At 42.4% G+C, this 18,350-nt stretch overlaps 1 long non-coding RNA gene across 1 annotated transcript; it reads right to left on the reverse strand.

Annotated features, from left to right (window-relative positions):
- Positions 1-4,847: 4,847 nt before the first annotated feature.
- LOC125485112 lies at positions 4,848-16,037 on the reverse strand. Its single transcript, XR_007263887.1, has 3 exons — positions 15,787-16,037; positions 5,852-5,976; positions 4,848-4,982 (listed from the first exon to the last, which is right to left on the reverse strand). It is a non-coding gene; the product is annotated as an uncharacterized LOC125485112 (long non-coding RNA).
- Between the last annotated feature and the right edge of the window lie 2,313 nt (positions 16,038-18,350).

The raw sequence follows: 18,350 nt of genomic DNA on the forward strand, positions 1-18,350 counted from the left end.
GACCCTTCCTCAGATGCTGCCAGAACTGCTGAGCTATGCGAACTGAAAATCCAAATCTGCACACCTGTAATAAAAATTTCTTTAAAAAATAGGGTGGGAATATTTGGAACCATAAACCGGAAGGCACTGAATGATGATCATTACAGTCTATATCTTCAGACAGGTATATACAGCATTGAAAATGACAAAACATTTTAATTTCACTGACAACAGCTCTGATAGAAGGGATATGTGAAAGCAGGTAATAGTGTTTGCATATTAACTTCTCACTTCACTCATCAGCCCAAAAGAGAGTTTTAGCCATCCAACAGAGTAAATCACTTCACTCGTTTGTTCTGCTGTCTTCGGCAGTTTGTGGATGCGTACTCCCAAGTCCCTCTGCCCCTCCACACTTCTCTGTATCCTACCACAAGTGGATAAGTGGTCAAGAAGACATACAACACGCTTGCCTTCATCGGCTGGGGCATCGAATACAAAAGTTGGCAAGTTAAGTCATATCTGTAGAAAGCCTTCGTTAGACCACATTTGGAATATTGCATGCAGTTTCGGTCGCCACACTATCAGAAGGACGTAGCTGCTTTGGAATGGGTGCAGAGAAGGTTTACCAACATGTTGCCTGGACTGGAGGGTTTTAGTTAGGAGGAGAGGTTGGATAAAATGGGATTGTTCTCACTGGAAAGATGGAGGCTGAGAGACAACCTGATTGAGGTCTACAAAACTATGGGAGACATAGGTAGGGTTGATAGTCAAAGATTTTTTCCCAGGGTGGAAAGGTCAACTACAAGAGGGCACAGGTTCAAGGTGAGGGGAGTGGGGGGGTGTAGAGTTTAGGGGAGAAGTGAGGGGAAAATTTTTCACACAGAGGATGGTGGGTGCCCTGGAACACACTGCCAGTGAAGGCGGTGGAAGCAGGCACATTAGCAACATTTAAGACATATCTTGATAGACACATGAACAGGAGGTGAACAGAGGGAATAGAAATTGTGCATGGGCAATGAGTAGCAGGTCGAAATAAGGATTAGTTATCAGCGCAGGCTTGGTGGGCCGAAAAGCCTGTTGCTGTGCTGTACTGAACTGTGTTGTATTGTATTTCTTGTGTATTCGTTCAACTTGTTTGTCCTGCTGTTCATTTTTGGCATCATGCCTCAAATCTGCTTAATTGTGTCACCTACATTCAAGTCTAAATCCCTGATCTACCCTGAAAGCCAAGGGAGCGAGTATTGAGCCCTGCAGAATCCACTGGGAGTAGACTTCAAGCCACAAAAAACAAAAATCCATTGAGCATTACCCTTTGCCTTCTGTCACTGTTACCCAACTGCGCCCAACACTTCACTTATAATCATTAATGGAAAGCTGCTAAGTTTAAAGAGTGTCAGTGAGACTCTCCACCTAGTGCATCCACTAGACACTGTTAAGAACCCACAACTATAGACCACGGACACTGCATTAAAAGACTCAGTAAAAACAGGTACCACATAACCATGTGGTCATGTTGTATTAAATATGTGTGCATAGAGACAACATTCAAACACACAGCAGGATTAGGCCATGCAGTCTGCTCCTCAAATCTGTATTCCCACCTACTCCTTGGTAACCTTTCACCCCCTTGTTTAGCAAATCTCTTAAAAATATTCAAGGAATCTGCTTGAACCACCTTTTCGGGACAAAATAAAAGAGTTTCAAAGACTCATGGCCCTCAGAGGTAAAATATTGTTCCTCATCTCCATTCTAAATGGGCAACCCCTGATATTTAAGCAGTGGCCCCATTTCGAGATTCTTCCACAAGAGTTTGGCAAGAGGAAACACCCTCTCCACGCCCACCCAGTCAAGGATCTTATTTGTTTCAATCAAGTCACCTCTTCCTGTATATAAACCCAGCCTGTCCCTCAAAAGAACAACCCAGCCATTCATCTCCTCTGAAGTACTTCTCAAGCATTTACACACACCCTTAGATAAGGCCAGTACTGTACACAGTAAATTCATGACAGACCCATAGGACCACATTCTCATTAGACAGAGATAACTGTTGGTGGTTTACCCTGAGGGTCACCCACACCCTCATTTAGGGGCATGGTTGAGAAAGTGGGATTTTCATGGTGATGTCAATAGGTGCAGGAATTGAACCCACATTGTCAGTGTCACTCTGCATTGCAAAGCAACCATCCCGCCGTCTAAGCTAACCAGCCCAGGACTCCTGATGTGTTGTATAAACTGTAAGAATATTCCACGCGTGATGTGAAATGCTGGCTGCAAATATTGATCACTATATTCTCTCTTAAAAGCAACACTGTGGGAAGGCACTGCAACATATGTTTCCAAGGTTACTCATCGCTGCAAAAGTAGAACTTCTTACACATTTCTCAATGTCAACTTTTGCTCGAAAAGGAAATTAATCCTAAAATAAAGAAATGAAATGTACGATCAGAACAGGAACGCAAATCAGTTCTGAGGAAGGCTCACTGGATCCGAAACGTTAATTCTTGTTTTTTTTCTTCACAGATGCTGCCAGACCTGCTGAGCTTTTCCAGCAACTTTGTTTTTGTTCCTGATTTACAGCATCCGCAGTTCTTTTGATTTTTATTTAGGAAAGCAAATTTGCCTATTTGATGAAGAGGTTAAATATGCAGAGCTAGGACAGAGAAACAAACAAAAGAATGGACATAGCAAGGAAGAACATACAATGCTTCATTGTTAGCTGAAGGCTTCCTGGAGATTTTCAGCCAGTTAATTTGTGGAAATTTCCAGCTCTGCAGTAAGGCCGCATTTGTCATTGAAGGAGGAAGTGCACAGGGAAATGTTTAACTCAAATGATGTCACAAAAAAGGAAATTAGGTGCCATCTCACCTCTTCAGTAAGTAAACTCACAAACATCTCTACTGAACTAAATGCAGCAAAATGAAGCTTAATTGTCAGTGGAAACAGAGCATTTAATTCTAATGATAAGTAAACATCAGTCACAATGTGTACAACAAAGTGGGTTATGAGTTGAGATAGCAACTTCTTTACAAACGGAATAGCTTGGGTTTTATTACATACATCAATACTTTTTCATTCTTTTATGGGCCACTGTTTGGTGCCCATCCCCAGATACACTTGAGAAGGTGGTACCTAAACACCCTTGTGAACCAGTCAAACACATCTGGTGACCTACACAGAGGGGCCATTACAGAAACCATTAACACTGTACTTCTCCTGTACCCAACCCTCTCACTGCCTTCCCCCACCATCTCCTTACCTCCTGAATTCCATACTAAATGCATTTTAAAAAAATAGGAGTGAAACAAGGAAACTTCCTTCTGCACATTAAACTTTGCACCAACACTTTATACTTACTTAGATAAAGCCCTTCCTTTCCTCAATACTACTATCAGACAAACTGAACTGCAGCTTTTCGCTTTGATTTTAAAAAGTGGGGTGTCTAAACTTCCAAGTCACTTTTAAAGGGGTAAGCCACATGGCACATAGTCCATATATGTACAACACAGATCCAGTCACCAGTCCCTGCCTTAGCCTTCAACCTCCCACGGGACAGAGGTGTTTTTGCACGTATGTGTGTGTGTTTGCGTGTGCGTGCATGGTGTGTTTGTCTCTGTATGTGTGTGTACCATGTGTCTCTGTAAGTGTGTATGCGTATCTGTGTGTATGCGTATCTGTGTGCATAGCTCTGTGTGTGGGGGTGGATTTTAGGCTCAGTTCAGCAGTGAGCAGGACAGTTATTTGTGCTCACATTTGGCAATATAGTCAGTGGGACTGCAGTAGCCTGCAGAGACAAGGTGGAAGTCAGGCATTCTCCCCAACGCCTCCCCAACCCACCCAGCAGCCACCTGCTCTCCACCTCCTGCCACTGTCTGGACCCTGGCCCTTTTTTTGATGCCCTTTCCTTGCCAACATTAGAGGCTTTATTACAGTCTCTGCCACTCCGATCCCCTCCAAAAAGTACTTCATTGACTGTAAAACACGTTGATAAGTTCAGAGGTCATGAAAACCACTAGTATATAAGTACAGGCCTCCCTTCCTTTCACACAGAATTGCCTAGTTATGGATGCACCAGTCCATTATCATTTTATAAACTTTTAACAGCTGAACTTAGGGGTTACATATTCACTATGGAAACCTCCCACTCACTCGAGTTTAACAACTCTCAGCCTTCCTTTTGCACGCAAGATGCTAACACTGTGATGAAACCAGTTAAAAGCAGTTCAGAAAAAGAATGGGAATTTAAAAAGGAATGAAAAACAACCTCATACAAGGAACAAAAAAATGATTTGGCAGACGCATTTCACGTTTTAGTTTGATTGCCAAAATTGGCAACACAATTTGGTCATCTCTCTTGTGCTTATTAGTTTTATTATATGGCCTTTCTCAATTACTCTCTATCTAGTCTATCAATTATAAACAAAGCAGCCTACAGCAATATAATGGATTTCCGATGTCAGACAGACATTTTGTAAATAATACTGTGCACACACTACTTTCACCCAGTAGAGTATGCAATTTAGTGCATAACTTGATTATTTAGTTCATGCCCATCATATTTTCCAAATGATTGCTGAAAAGAACTATACAAAGGCAAGCTGTTGCCTTAAGAGTCAATGTGAATGTTTCATCAAATGATACCTATAGATTGGTTAGCTCAGTTGGCTGGACAGCTGGTCTGCAACAGAGTGACACTGACAGTGTGGGTTCAATTCCCACACTGGCTGAGATTATTGTGAAGGACTTTGGTTCTCAACCTCTCCCCTTGCCTGAGCTGGGCTGACCCTCAGGTTAAACCAACACCAGTTGTCTCTATGAGTGTAGCTCTATGGTCCAGTTAGACAGCAGCAACTTCACCCTTTACTTACAGGTTCTCAGGGGTCCTAGTAGACACTTGTAAACTGCCTTGTGATTGGACAATTTCACAGTGAAAGCTTGATAGCAAAGCCAATGGGCAGCTTCGTAAGGAAAAGGACCAGCTGCATCTTTGAATCCTAGAGGTATCCCTGGGGGGAAAAAAAATTGAATGTAACGTAAATTCTAATAATAACATCATTTATAACAAAATGATTTGGATGAGAATATAGAAGGCAATGTTGGTAAGTTTGCAGACGACACCAAAATTGGTGGCATAGTAGACAGTGAAGAAGGTTTTCTAAGATTACAAAAGGATCTTGATCAAATGGGTCAATGGGCTGAAAAATGGCAGATGGGAGTTCAATCTGGATAAATGAAGGGTATTGCATTTTGCCATAACAAACAAGGGTAGGGTTTGTACAATTAATGGTAGGGCCTTGGCTGGTGTTGTAGAGCAGAGGGACCTAGGGGTGCAGGTTCATAATTTTTTAAAGTTTGCATCACATATAGCCAGGATAATTAAAAAGGTGTTTAGCATGCTTAACTTTATTGCTCAGTCCTTTGAGTATAGTAGTTGGAAAGCCATGTTGAGATTGTACATGACATTGGTGAGGTCTCTTCATAGAATCATTGAATCCCAACAATGTGGAAACAGGTCACTTGGCCCAACTAGTCTACACTGGCCCTTCGAAGTGCGTCCCATCCAGACCCACCTCCCCACAAACCTGCATTTCCCATGGCTAATCCACCTAGCCTACACACCCCTGGACATTATGGGACAATTTAGCATGGCCAATCCACCTAACCTGCACGTTTGCACTATGGGAAGAAGCCGAAGCACCCAGAGGAAACCCACGCAGACATGGGGAAAATGTGTAAACTCCAAATAGAGACGGTTTTTTAAAGTGCAGTGTCACACACAGTAACATATAATCTTCCCACATTACGAGGATTCTATAGTGGCTAGCTTAACTACCAGCTCCCCACCCTCCACCATCACTGAAGATTAAAAACTCACCTCGGTTTTTAGCTTTCAGTATGGAGTAGCAACAAACAGCCATATCAGAGATGACCTCAAGAAAGAACGACGGGTTGTCTCTTACTCTTTGGCCGAATGGGAGTCGTAGAACACAAGCATGGAATCTAAGAGCAATGCAAATAATCATAGTGTGTTTCCTTTTTGCAACTCTCATCCAACCCTATTTTACTACACCACAGAGAGGTCTCAATATATTAACTGTCTTATCTGTTTATGGGACGTGGGCAGTATTTATCGCCCATCCCTAACTGCCCTGGAGAAAGTGGTGGTGAGCTGCTGTCTTGAATTGCTGCAGTTGAATTGATGAAGGAAAATCCGAATGCCATTAGGGAGGGAGTTCCAGGATGTTGACCCATTGGCATTTAAGGAGTGGCAGCAATATGGTTCCAGGCTAGGACGGAGAGTGGTTTGGAGGGGTATTCCCATATATCTGCTGTTGTCCTTCTAGCTGATAGTGGTCAGAATGTTTGGAAAAATGCTGCCTCAGGAGCAGTGCATCATATAGATGGTACACACTGCTGCGACCGAGCATCAATCGTGAAAAGGAATGAATATTGAAGATGGTAGACGGGATGCCAATAAAGCATACTCCTTTGTTTTCTGGATGGTGCAAGATTTTTGAGTTTTGTTGGAGGTGCACCCATCCAGAAAAGTGGAGAGTAATCCATCATTCTCCTGACTTGTGCCTTGTGTAGACAGCAGACAGGTTTTTGGGAAATGAGAGATCAGAGTTCTTTGCTGTGGAATTCCTAGTCTCTGAGCTGACCTTGTAGCCACTGTATTTAAATGGTTGGTCCAGTACCGTGTCTAGACATAAGAACATGAAGCAGGAGTAGGTAATTCAGCCCCTCGAGTCTGCTCCTCCACCCAGTACGACCATGGCTAATCTCAAATTGGCCTCAACTCCACTTTCCTACCAGCTCTCCACAACCCCTTTAACCCCTTAATAATTAAAAATCTGTCTACCCACTTCTTACATTTACTCAATGTCCTAGCATCCACTGCACTCCGGGGTAGTAAATGCCACTGTTTCCCAACCCTTTCAGAGAAGTAATTTCTCCTCACCTCTGCTTGAAGCCCACTACCTCCATCCTAAAACTATGACCTCTCACTCTAGATTGCCCCACATGTGGAAACATCCTCTCTACGTCTACTTTGTCAATCTCCTTTGGCATTATATATCCCTCAAGTAGACCGCAAGTAGAAACTTTCAAGGGGTTGATAGCGGAAAAATGCAGCATTAGTAATGCCATTGAATGTCAAGATGAGAAGATTATAATCTCTCATTTGAGATGGTCATTGCCTGGCAGAGATGTTACATGCCATTTAGCAGCCCAAGCCCGGATGTTGTCCATGGCTTGCTTTATATTGGCACAAACCGCTTTGGTTTCTGAGGAGTCATGAATGGTATCCAGCATTGTGCAATCATCAGTGAACAACACTCTCGACCTTCAGATGGAGCCAAGGTCACTGATAGCGGAGGCCAGAACACCACTGTATGGATCTCCTGTTGTAATGTTTGACCTCCGAGAACCACAACCACGTCTGTGCACAATGTATTACTCTGAAGTGCAACATCTATTTTGGGTACAAACATCAGCAGTGCACAGCAGAATTGTGCAAACTGAATTAGATTTGTAGCTGCATGATTGGTTTGTACAACCAACTGAAGGCAGACTTTGGCCTTTATAGAACCTTTTAGATGCTTATGGAAGCCTTCATAATCAATTAATTACTTTTTGCAGCAATACTCAAGCAAATAATTTCCTGTTCCATTTAGATAACAGATGAGGATCAATAAGGCACTTCTCAAAGCAATGGAGCACTGCCATCAATGAATAAATTCCACGCAATAAAAGGGAATTATCTGAAGGTGCAAGGCTCCCAATATTTATTCAGCATTAGAATAGTCACTGTTAATTTTGCTGATTCACAAAGTACATTTCACCCCTGCCAGAAGTTAAACGTGGTTAATTGTGAAGAACAAGATGACCTACAGCCATAGGTCAATATCAGAAAGACGTTCTGATGCTGCACTGCAGGGTGGAGAATTAGTTGCCAGATGTTATCAGGGTCAAAGAGTTTTGGGTCATCCGCACTGAAAAATCAAATTAAAGTCTCTCTCATTGACCTGCAGAGGGAGGTTAAACTCCAGTAAACATTTATTGTGCTGTCCAATCTTGGGGCTCAAGAACTAAGTGAATGGTCTGTAATTCAGACGAGTCATTGACTGAGGCTCTGCCTGCTCTCTCCATTGGACAAGAAAGGTCCCATGGCCCTTGCTGTTTTGGGATGATTGCTCTTACAGTCTTCCACACTCCTAGTTAATATTGATCCCTCAAAGGAGCTAAATGCTGGCTAAGTGCTTGCTGAACTGTCTGAAGTAGTGTGTTTAACACATAATGTATCTGTGCTTTTGTAAGTGGTACCTGTGTTAATGGAAATGTTCAGTACCATTTGTCCAATATCTGCAGCTGGCCATAATGAGTGAGACTGGTGCAAGACTACATGTGAATAAAGTAACATTCATGCAATAACAGAATCTAACCATCGTCCTTTGACATTCAATCTCAATACCATCACTGAATACCCCACCATCGACGTCCTGGGGGTTACCATTGACCAGAAACTTAACTGGACCAGGCATATACAGATTGTGGCTACAAAAAACAGACCAGGGACTGGGAATTCTGCAGTCAGTAACCCACCGTTCATCAATAATCTCCACTTGCCTGGCTGTGTAGCTCTAAACACTCAAGAAGCTCAACACCATCCAGGAGAAAGCAACATGCTTTAACACCCTTCCTAAGAGAACTGTAGGTGTTTCTACACCACAGAGACCACAATGGTTCAAGAGAGTAGCTCACCACCACCTACTCCAGGGTAATCAGGAATGGACAATAACCACTGGCTCAGCCAGTGATGCCCACATCCAATATTCCCTCTAATGCCCACATGGGTCTCTCAGGTCCGTGCGCGACAGTCTCTTCCGAAACCAGAAGTTAATGCTGGGAACGTCAGACTGTCGATTGGCATGTGTAAAACCTCCAAGCAACTGCACAGCCAAACAGCTTTTAGGAAACATCCTCCACGTCCCACTAAAAAAAAATCTTTGTAGAAGTTGAAGGCAACAGAAAGAAAGCTTTAGGTGAAATGGAAAGTGTTAGAAATGCTTGGTCTACCTTGGCCTCAAGGATTCCCCATCAATGCGTGGCATTATAATGCAAATTTAGCCACTTCAAAGTTGCTCACTAGGATACAAGGCTTAATTGGAATAAGACTGGCACATGGTGGTTTTATGTTTTTCTCAAAATAAATAAATAGATTAACTTATGATATAGCTTCTTAAAGTAAAACAAATTCATTATCAGGCTAGCATAACTAGACAACATCACGTGGCTTTGTTTTCTTTTCAGAAATCTGAACTAAGGTCCAATTCTGGCAAATTCCTCCTTTAGACAAAAGGCCAACCTAGAAATATAGAAGCTTGACCATTATCCAGTAAGGAAGTTTTTTTTTAATTTATTAACAGGATGAGGGCGTTGCTGGCTAGGCAGCATTAATAATCAATCCCTAATTGCCCACAGGGCAATCACAGTCAACCACACTGCTGTGGGTCTGGAGTCACATGTAGGCCAGACCAGGTAAGGATGGCAGTTTCCTTCCCTAAAGGACATGAGCGAACCAGATGGGTTTTTCCAATAATCGACAATAGATTCACGGTCATCATTAGATTCTTAATTCCTGATTTTGTTTTTAAAATTCAAATTCCACCATCCACCGTAGTGGGATTCAAACTGGGTCCCCAGAACATTATTTGGGTTCTCTGAAATAACAATCAGGTGATAATACCACTAGGCCACCACCTCCCTTAGTTTGTATACTTATATATTTACACTCAATGGCGCAAAGACTTTGTTGAATGTTGCTTTGTTAAACTGATGTAAACAAAGTCCTGTTCCTCCAACTCACTGGCAGTCTATCCAATCAGCACTTTGATTTTGTAAATGTTACAAGTCAATCATGATACAATTAAAAAAAACAGTGAACACCCATGAAAACTGTAAAATCAATGAAAGACCGGATGATGAGTCCTGAGTGAATTTGAGGCTGTTTGAGCAATGTGCTATTTCTGGTATCATCCTAAACATTAACAAAGTTCAAGTGAATTATCAGGAAAGCTATTAAAACTGTTAAATTGTTAACCACTAATATGTTTTTTTTATATACAGTGTTATAAAATGTTAATCAACACACTCACTGCTATAGACTAAAATGTTAACTAACTGGTCATAGCACCAGGATCAAAGTCAACTTTATTTGATATGAGGCGAATGCTGGGTGTCCTACCAACCACATCTTCTGAGTGCATGGGTTCCTTGGGGGTTACATGATCTAGCGGGTTGTGAGAGCAGACACCCTCTGGCATAACGAAGAGTCTTGTCGAGAAAACAAGATGTAAATTGTTGCAGAGATGCAATAGACTGCAGGTTGTAAGAACAGGCTTTGTTACCACAGCATTGGATATGCATTGGGGCTGTCTCACACAAAGTCCTACTTTACTCTCTCACCTAGTAAACATGGTATCAATACAATGGGTGATGCCTCTATTGCACTCAATCAAATACTAAACCTTTCAGGTCGTTCCAGGCACATACACAATATCTCTCCCCTCCCCACAGGACCGTAAGAAATAGGAACAGGAGTAGGCCATTCAACCCCTCGAGTCTGCTCTGCCATTCAATAGGATCATGGCTGATCAGACCACTCCATCGCCATACCCCCATGTTTTATTTTCTGCTAACTGTTCATATTATACATTTGTTCACAGTGTTATGGTGATTGTTAAAATGGAATATCATATTTTAACTTCCACCCTGATTGTTATACCTGAGATCTTTCAAGGACTAAACGAGGATGAAACATGGACCTGAACTGGCTACAGTGGTCATCTGACTGAGGCAGACTTCAAGGGACCCATGTGGAACGAACAAAACTGTCCGCCCCGAAATTGCCATTTTTATCTAAAGACGTCAAAATCAAGCATCTGAGTCAACATTAAGAAATTCTCATCTCCTATTTTAATTCACAAGTGTAGGATAATTTCACATATTGGGAGGTGAAATGCTCATCTGCAGGTTAGCCAGCTTGGAAGGACAGTGGAGCTATACTCAGGAATACAAACTGAACTATATTTCAACAGCTGGTTTTAAGCAACAGGGCAAAGAGAAGGGAAAATTAATTTGTGACAACAACAGTTGTCCTGCCTGTTCCTCTCATCATCTAAGAATACAGCATTCAGTGAAAAAGCAAACTGGGCAAGGTATCATTCATCAAGAACTCATGAGATATTGACAGATTCCACTACTGCTGAGGATACAAATCAAACATTAAACAACTATGGTCCCAGGTTAAGAATCGAATACCTCAAGGATTTGAGGGACTGTTTAACTGTGTAATCTTTAGTGTCCCTGTCTGTACCAGAGATGGTCCCTCTTAAATGTATCGCTTATGCGTGTGTTTGATGAGAAATTGTGTTTGATTAACTTGTTGGAGTTTTTTTGAGAATGTTATTAATAAAATTGGTAAATGGGTATTAAACAGGAAACAAAGAGCTGCAGATGCTTGAAATCTGAAACAAAAACAGAAATTGCTGGAGAAATTCAGCAGGTCTGGCAGCATCTGCAGAGAGGAAGCAGAGTTAACACTTCAGGTCCAGCAACCCTTCTTCAGAACTGATTGTAGCCAGGAACAGGTTGGTATAAATGCTGAAGATGGGAAGTGAGAATTCATAGTTGTGAAATAGGTATTGGTTTTATAGTTTTTGGTGTTGAAGAGTTGTGTGTAGCGTGTTTTTGATAGTAAGTGCAATGACCATGTAGTTGAACTTATATAGCTGTGAACAGTTTATCGTCAATAGCCAATGCTCACTATCTGATAATGTTGTGACACTTACTCCTGAGTCTAACTTGTAATTCATGACGGGGTCAGCTCACCAAAGTCTTTAGTCTGGATCGTTAATCTCCTTTGACAAAACTTGGGTTTGTCTTCTACTGGAGACCGCTCTGTCTCAGTTAACTCTGCGTGGGCAGTTGTTCAGTTTTTTGCTTTTCTGTGGCTATGTCCCACTTCAACACATTTTCTAAAAATGACCTAATGCTGTATATTAAAAGCATTCGGTTTTAACACCTAGGCACTGTTCACTCCTGTGAGTTCTCTTTGCTCCAAAGTGTTGGCAAGGACTTTAAGTGTCCTAACCACTGCAATGGCTTATCATGTGTATCTTTTGCGGTTCTGTACCTTAAGAATTGAATGGATTCTCTTCGATGAAGTTTGGTCTGTTTTCCCTTATGATTAATTAGTTTTGCTTTGAACCTTTGCTTTACTCACTGTCTGAAATCGGTTTTGTTGAAAGCCATGTCTTCTTTATACTTAATAAATCTGACAAGGACTCATGAGCAATGCTTACAACAATTGCATCTGTAATGAGTTCTGACTTTAAGTCACCACAGTGGAACTTCTCCAGTAGTTTGTAGAGGTAATTAAAGATATTATCTATGGGTTCACCTGGAGGCTGCAATTTTCTGTTAAATGTTGTTTTTTATTAATTGTGAAGTTGAAATAGTTGTCAAAGGCTCTCAGTACCTCTTTGTATGTGTCTTTTGCTTCTTTTACCCCTTGGAGAGCAATAAAATCATCGGTTCCACTCCCAATTCTGTACAGCAGTGTCTTGACTGATTCAGAAGCTGAACAAGTTCAGAAGGTAAAGAATCATTTTGCTAGAATGCTCAATTTTGCTTTCTATTCGGAACATCTCTGAAATTAAATCTTCCTGCCAATACTATTTCTGCTGGCACTACTCCCTAATTAGGTACTTCAACTTCTTTGAAAGGTTTTTATTCTTCAGTAATTGTGGTTCTCCTACGCTTTGTTTCTGTTCTGGAGGGTCTCCCCTCACTTTGCAGCTTTAGAAGAAAACTTAGGGGAGGTGATGGCCTAGTGGTATTATTGCTGGACTGTTAATCCAGATACCCAGGTAATGTTCTGGGGACCCGGGTTTGAATCCCACCATGGCAGATGGTGGAATTTGAATTCAATAAATATCTGGAATTAACAGTCTGATGATGACCGTGAATCCATTGTCATTGTTGGGAAAAACCCATCTGGTTCACTAATGTCCTTTAGGGAAGGAAACTACCATCCTTAACTGGTCTGGCCTACATGTGACTCCAGACCCGCAGCAATGTGACTGACTCTTAACTGCCCTCTGGGCAATTAGGGATGGGCAATAAATGCTGCGGCAACGCCCTCATCCCGCGAATGAATAAAGTCTCTGCACTTTTTTTCTTATTTGCTCATGGGATGTATGCATTGCTGGTTAGGCCAGCTGTTATTGCCCAGCACACACTACCCTGGAAAAGTTGGCAGGAAGCTGCCTTCTTGAACTGCCGCTGTACCTGAAGTAAAGGTAAGTCCACAATGCTGTAAGGAAAGGCTTTCAAAGATTTAGACTCAGATATAGTTAAGAAAGGGTGTCAGAGTTCAAAGTCAGGATGATGTGTAGCTTGGAGGGGAGCTTACAGAGGGCAGTATAAAAACAGAAAATGCTGCAGGTCTGGCAGCATCTGTGGAGAGAGAAGCAGAGTTAGCATTTCAAGTCTGGCTTCAAAACAGAACGGTCCTGAAGAAGAATCACATCAGACTCGAAACATTAACTCTGTTTCTCTCTCCATAGACACTGCTAGATGTGCTGCATTTCACTAGCATTTTCTTGTTTCTTTTAGATTTCCAGCACCTGCAATAATTTGCTTTTATTGCAGCGATGGTATTCCCAAGCACCTGATTCTGGTCCTTCAAGGTGGCACAAGCCTCGGGTTTGGAAGGCGCCATCCGAGATGCCTTAATGAGTCGTTCCAGTGCACCTTGTAGATGGAACACACTGCTGCCACCATGTGTTGGTGGTGAAGGTACATGCTGAAGGTAAACATGCTTTGTCCTGAATGGTGTAGAGCTTTCAATGTTGTTGGAGCTGCACCCATCCAGACAGTTGTATTCCAACACACTCCTGACTTGTTCCTCATAGAATCCCTACAGTGTGGAAGCTGGCTATTCAGCCCATTGAATCCACGCCACCCCTCCGAACAGCATCCCACTCAGGGCCCACCCTCCCACCGTATCCCTCTAACCCTGCATTTCCCATGGTTAATCCAACTAGCCTGCACAACCTTGGATACTATAGAATGATTTAGCTTGGCTAATCCACCTAATCTGCAGATCTTTGGACAGTGGGAAGAAACCGAAGCACCCAGAGGAAACCCATGCAGACACAGGAAGAACTTTTAAACTCCTTACAGTCACCCAAGGCTGGAATCAATCCCAGGTCCCTCGTGCTGTGAGACAACAGTGCCAATCACTGAGCCACCGTGCCACCCTACAGATGGCAGACAGGAATTATGGAGACAGGAGCCAAGTTACTCATCGCAATATTCTAGGCCTCTAGCCTGCTCTTGCAGGCACAATATTTATTGTAATCAGTCCAGTTTGTTTCTGGTCAATGGTAACCCCCAGGACGTTGGTTGTGAGAGATTCTGTAATGGCAATACCACTGAATGTCAAATGGCGATGGTTAAATTCCTTCTTATTGGAGATGGTCGTCGCCTGGCACAAATGTTACTTGCCACTTATCTGCCCAATTCCGAACGGTGTCCATGACTTGCTACATTTGTACACTGACTGCTTCAGTATTTGAGGGGTTGTGAGTGGTGCTGAACATTGTGCAAACAATCATTAGTGAGCATCCCCACTTCTGAGCTTACAATTAAGGGAAGGTCATTGATGGGGGAGCTGAAAGTGGTTGGGCCAAGGACCCTACCCTGAGGAACTCCCGCAGCGATGTCCTAGTGAGGTCAGATGACTGACCACCAACAACCACAACCATCTTCCTTTGTGTTAGGTTCTCCAGCCATGTCTCAGTATGATTAAATTCCTGCTGAATTCATATCCAAAAACACAATCTGGCGAATCTTGTATGACACAAAAATAGCCTCTTGCTACATAGAAGGTAAACAATTAAAGAATGTAAACGATGTACAGACTTGGTGAAGATATGCCAGTGCTGCATGGCATCATGGTGATATAAAGATGTGGCTGATGTTACATACGAGGGAAACAGTGTAAGTACTCATGAGGTCAAGTAACACTTGACGAGAGAGTGAGTTAGTATTTGAGGTTGATGACCTTTCTGCTGAAACATCATCACTGACATGAAACATTAATTCCATTATCATCTTTAAGGGGGTCAGTGAAGGGGTGTATGTGGCACAGTGTATTGGACAATTAGGGGGTGTGGGGTGATGTCGGCTGAGGGTGGAATGGGCAGTGAAGGGTGAGTGTGGGGTTTGAGCAGGATGTATTCCTGTGCACAGCAGATCACAGAGTTAACCCTGCCAGGTACAGATCGGAGTAGCAGTGCAAAGTGGCATTAGTTGCTAACTCACAGATTATTGACTGAATTCCACCTTACTTTTATCAGAAAGCAATCTCATGTCACTTCCCAAATTGGAACGTTTTAGAAATGCACTTGAAAATATTTCCTCATGCGTTCGACATAAATGGATGTTGGGAACTAATTCGACACATCATCTTATTGGTGCCACGAAGGATTGGATCACTCACAGTGTCCAAATCATTTGAACTTAGGAGATCTTGGGTTGAGAGGCAGTGGATGGGCACATTCAATTAAGACTCCACAAAGGCAAAACATGCAAACAAACTTCAAACTCAAATAAACTCAAGGGCTCAGACAGTTTTTTATTTGTTTATCATCTGACATTCTGAACCATAGGTCCCTTTGTGATGTGCTGTTATAAACTACTCAAAAATAATCAACTGATACGCAAGTTTTTGTGAAGTACCTGTAAGCCTGGAGAAGAAATAGCTTGTAGACGTTGATGTTAACTGTTCTCAATGTATTAACCTGCAGGAATTATAAACATCTTTGAGCTGATCATCAATTTTATACTTGTCTATACAGTACATAACACCCACCTCCCTCACGTCAAGTCTGCAGCAACAATTCAAGTTATTTTAATCTCTGGGCAGTTACAGTGCATTAAGGTCAAAAAGAACGTATGTAACTAGGTGTGCTTCACCTAACACTGCAGGAAGAAACTATCTCAAGTTTGCTTCTGCTAATAATGAAGTATAGAAAGCCAAAATAGTTTTGCAATTGTGTTTTACCATTATATTAAATAATTATCTTGAATTCATTTCAAATCAAAATGTGTTAACTCTCCAACAGTTTGTAGCAGCAGTGCAGTGATGCATAAATGTATGTTTTCATTTATGTGAAACTGGATTAACCAAAGGTTCTACTTTGGGCTCTTCTGGCATTGTAATGTCACAGATAGGTTTACGGGACAGTGGAGATCACAGAAACGATTGCAGGTTTCTGTGCGTGTAATGTGGAAAAAGTGAGTATTTGAGCAGCTTATCTTGGGAAGAGGAATTCTGGACAAAAACAAAGTATAAACAAACAGAGACACTGATATTGATTTGTGGCGATCACTTCCAATTATAAACTTTTATTATGAATTTCTCATCTCTTGACTATTATTACCTGTGAGAACAATACTGTATAATGTTGCACATGGTTCATTAATTCTGTTAAAGTTATCAATTGCCCAACAAGCAAGTGCCTTTTTTTATTCATTTTTAGGAGTAGGTGTCGCTGGCTGGCCAGCATTTCTTGCCATCCCTAGTTGTCCTTGAGAAGGTGATGGTGAGCTGCCTTCTTGAACCACTGCAGTCCTTCTGCTGTGGGCTGACCCACAATGCTATTAGGGTGGGAATTCCAGGATTTTGACCCAGCAACAGTGAAGGAACGGTGATATATTTCCAAGTCAGGATGGTGAGAGACTTGGAGAGGAACTTGGAGGTGGTGCTGTTCCCACATATCTGCTGCCCTTGTCCTTCTAGATGGAAGTGGTCGTGGATGTGGAAGGTGCTGTCTGAGGATCTTTGGTGAATTTCTGCAGTGCATCTTGTAAGCAGTACACACTGCTGCTACAGAGCGTCCGTGGTGGAGGGAGTGACTGGATCTATCAGATAGAGAGACTCAATCTTACTGCAGGCTGGAAGGCCGTCTAATTAGCCAGAAAACAGTCACTGGACAGCAACATCTAGCATATTCCATTTTGACATGCATGCCATATCTTTATAGCAACATTGAGCCAGCCAGGAAGTCCCTGCCCTCTGTTGGGCAGTGTCCAACAACTGCACCTAGTTCTGAAAGCTGTCTACTCTATGCCCTACAACAAAGTTCCCCAACCCCCCTAACACAATTAGAGCTCTGTCAGAAACCACTCTTCCATCAATCAGCATCTGGGTTCCACCTTTTCCACAAGCTTCCAAAGTTCCTGTCAGACTATGGATGGGGCCTTTGGCACCATCACACTGTGCTAATAGTCTGCACCTCCCTGTAGATGCACCTCCCTGTAGATCAAACAGAGTGGTGAGGGACAACCCCACCCGAGTGGCAGTGAAGCCCAGAGGGAAGACTCTCAGGGTAACAGGGGAGAAAGTGGAAACAGGGAACTCAACTGGACGATGAGCCACGATCATACTAAACCCTCAAAGGGTTGAATAGCCTACTCCGGCTCCTATTTTCTATATTATTACAGCATGTCTGCAGCTCCAACAATCCTTCAACCAACAGCCAACCTGTAGCTGGGAAGGTGGTTGACCAGACTAAGCCATTACTGGCCCAGATGCTGCTGTTAGGCTCCATCTGGCCCGAGCTTCTCAAGATATTGATCTCTATAAAAAAAAATTCAGGAAATGGTGCCCTCCCAACTACTGTTACCCAGCACTGTGAGTTTATTGCAGAACTTGTGAACATGATGTGACTACAGCAGCTATAAGTGGCAATCAGATCCTGAACAAACAGAGGAACTCAAATCACATTTATACATTTTATAACTGAACCACTCACAAGAGGGTTGATCCAAAACAAAAGTGGATGCACTTCAGGGGCGAACAAGAAGCAAAGCTGCCTCACAAGTTTTTGGGGCTGAATACAATCGTTTGAGCAAAAAAAATAGGCACGTCCCCAATTAATGCACTCAGAGATAGTAAGAACTGCCAGTGCTAGAGTCAGAGATAACACAGTGTGGATCTGGAGAAACACTTCTGAAGAAGGGTCCCGACCCGAAACGTCAACTTTCCTGCTCCTCTGATGCTGCCTGGCCTGCTGTGTTCCTCCAGCTCCACACTGTGTTATCTAGGTCCCCAATTAATCACTGATTTCTATCTAATTCAGGTGACACACCATTGATGTTCGTGGATATGATAGCTACTTTATTGCAATACAAAATCTGCCACGTCCTCATCAACTGCAGTAGCAGGAAAGTGCAGCTCATGGAAATAAAGCAAAAAGGGATTCACATGTAATCTATACACACTATGAGGGACATCACCT

The sequence above is a fragment of the Rhincodon typus genome, chromosome 2 (genome assembly GCF_021869965.1).
Source record: "Rhincodon typus isolate 14 chromosome 2, sRhiTyp1.1, whole genome shotgun sequence".
Taxonomy (NCBI): Eukaryota; Metazoa; Chordata; class Chondrichthyes; order Orectolobiformes; family Rhincodontidae; genus Rhincodon; species Rhincodon typus.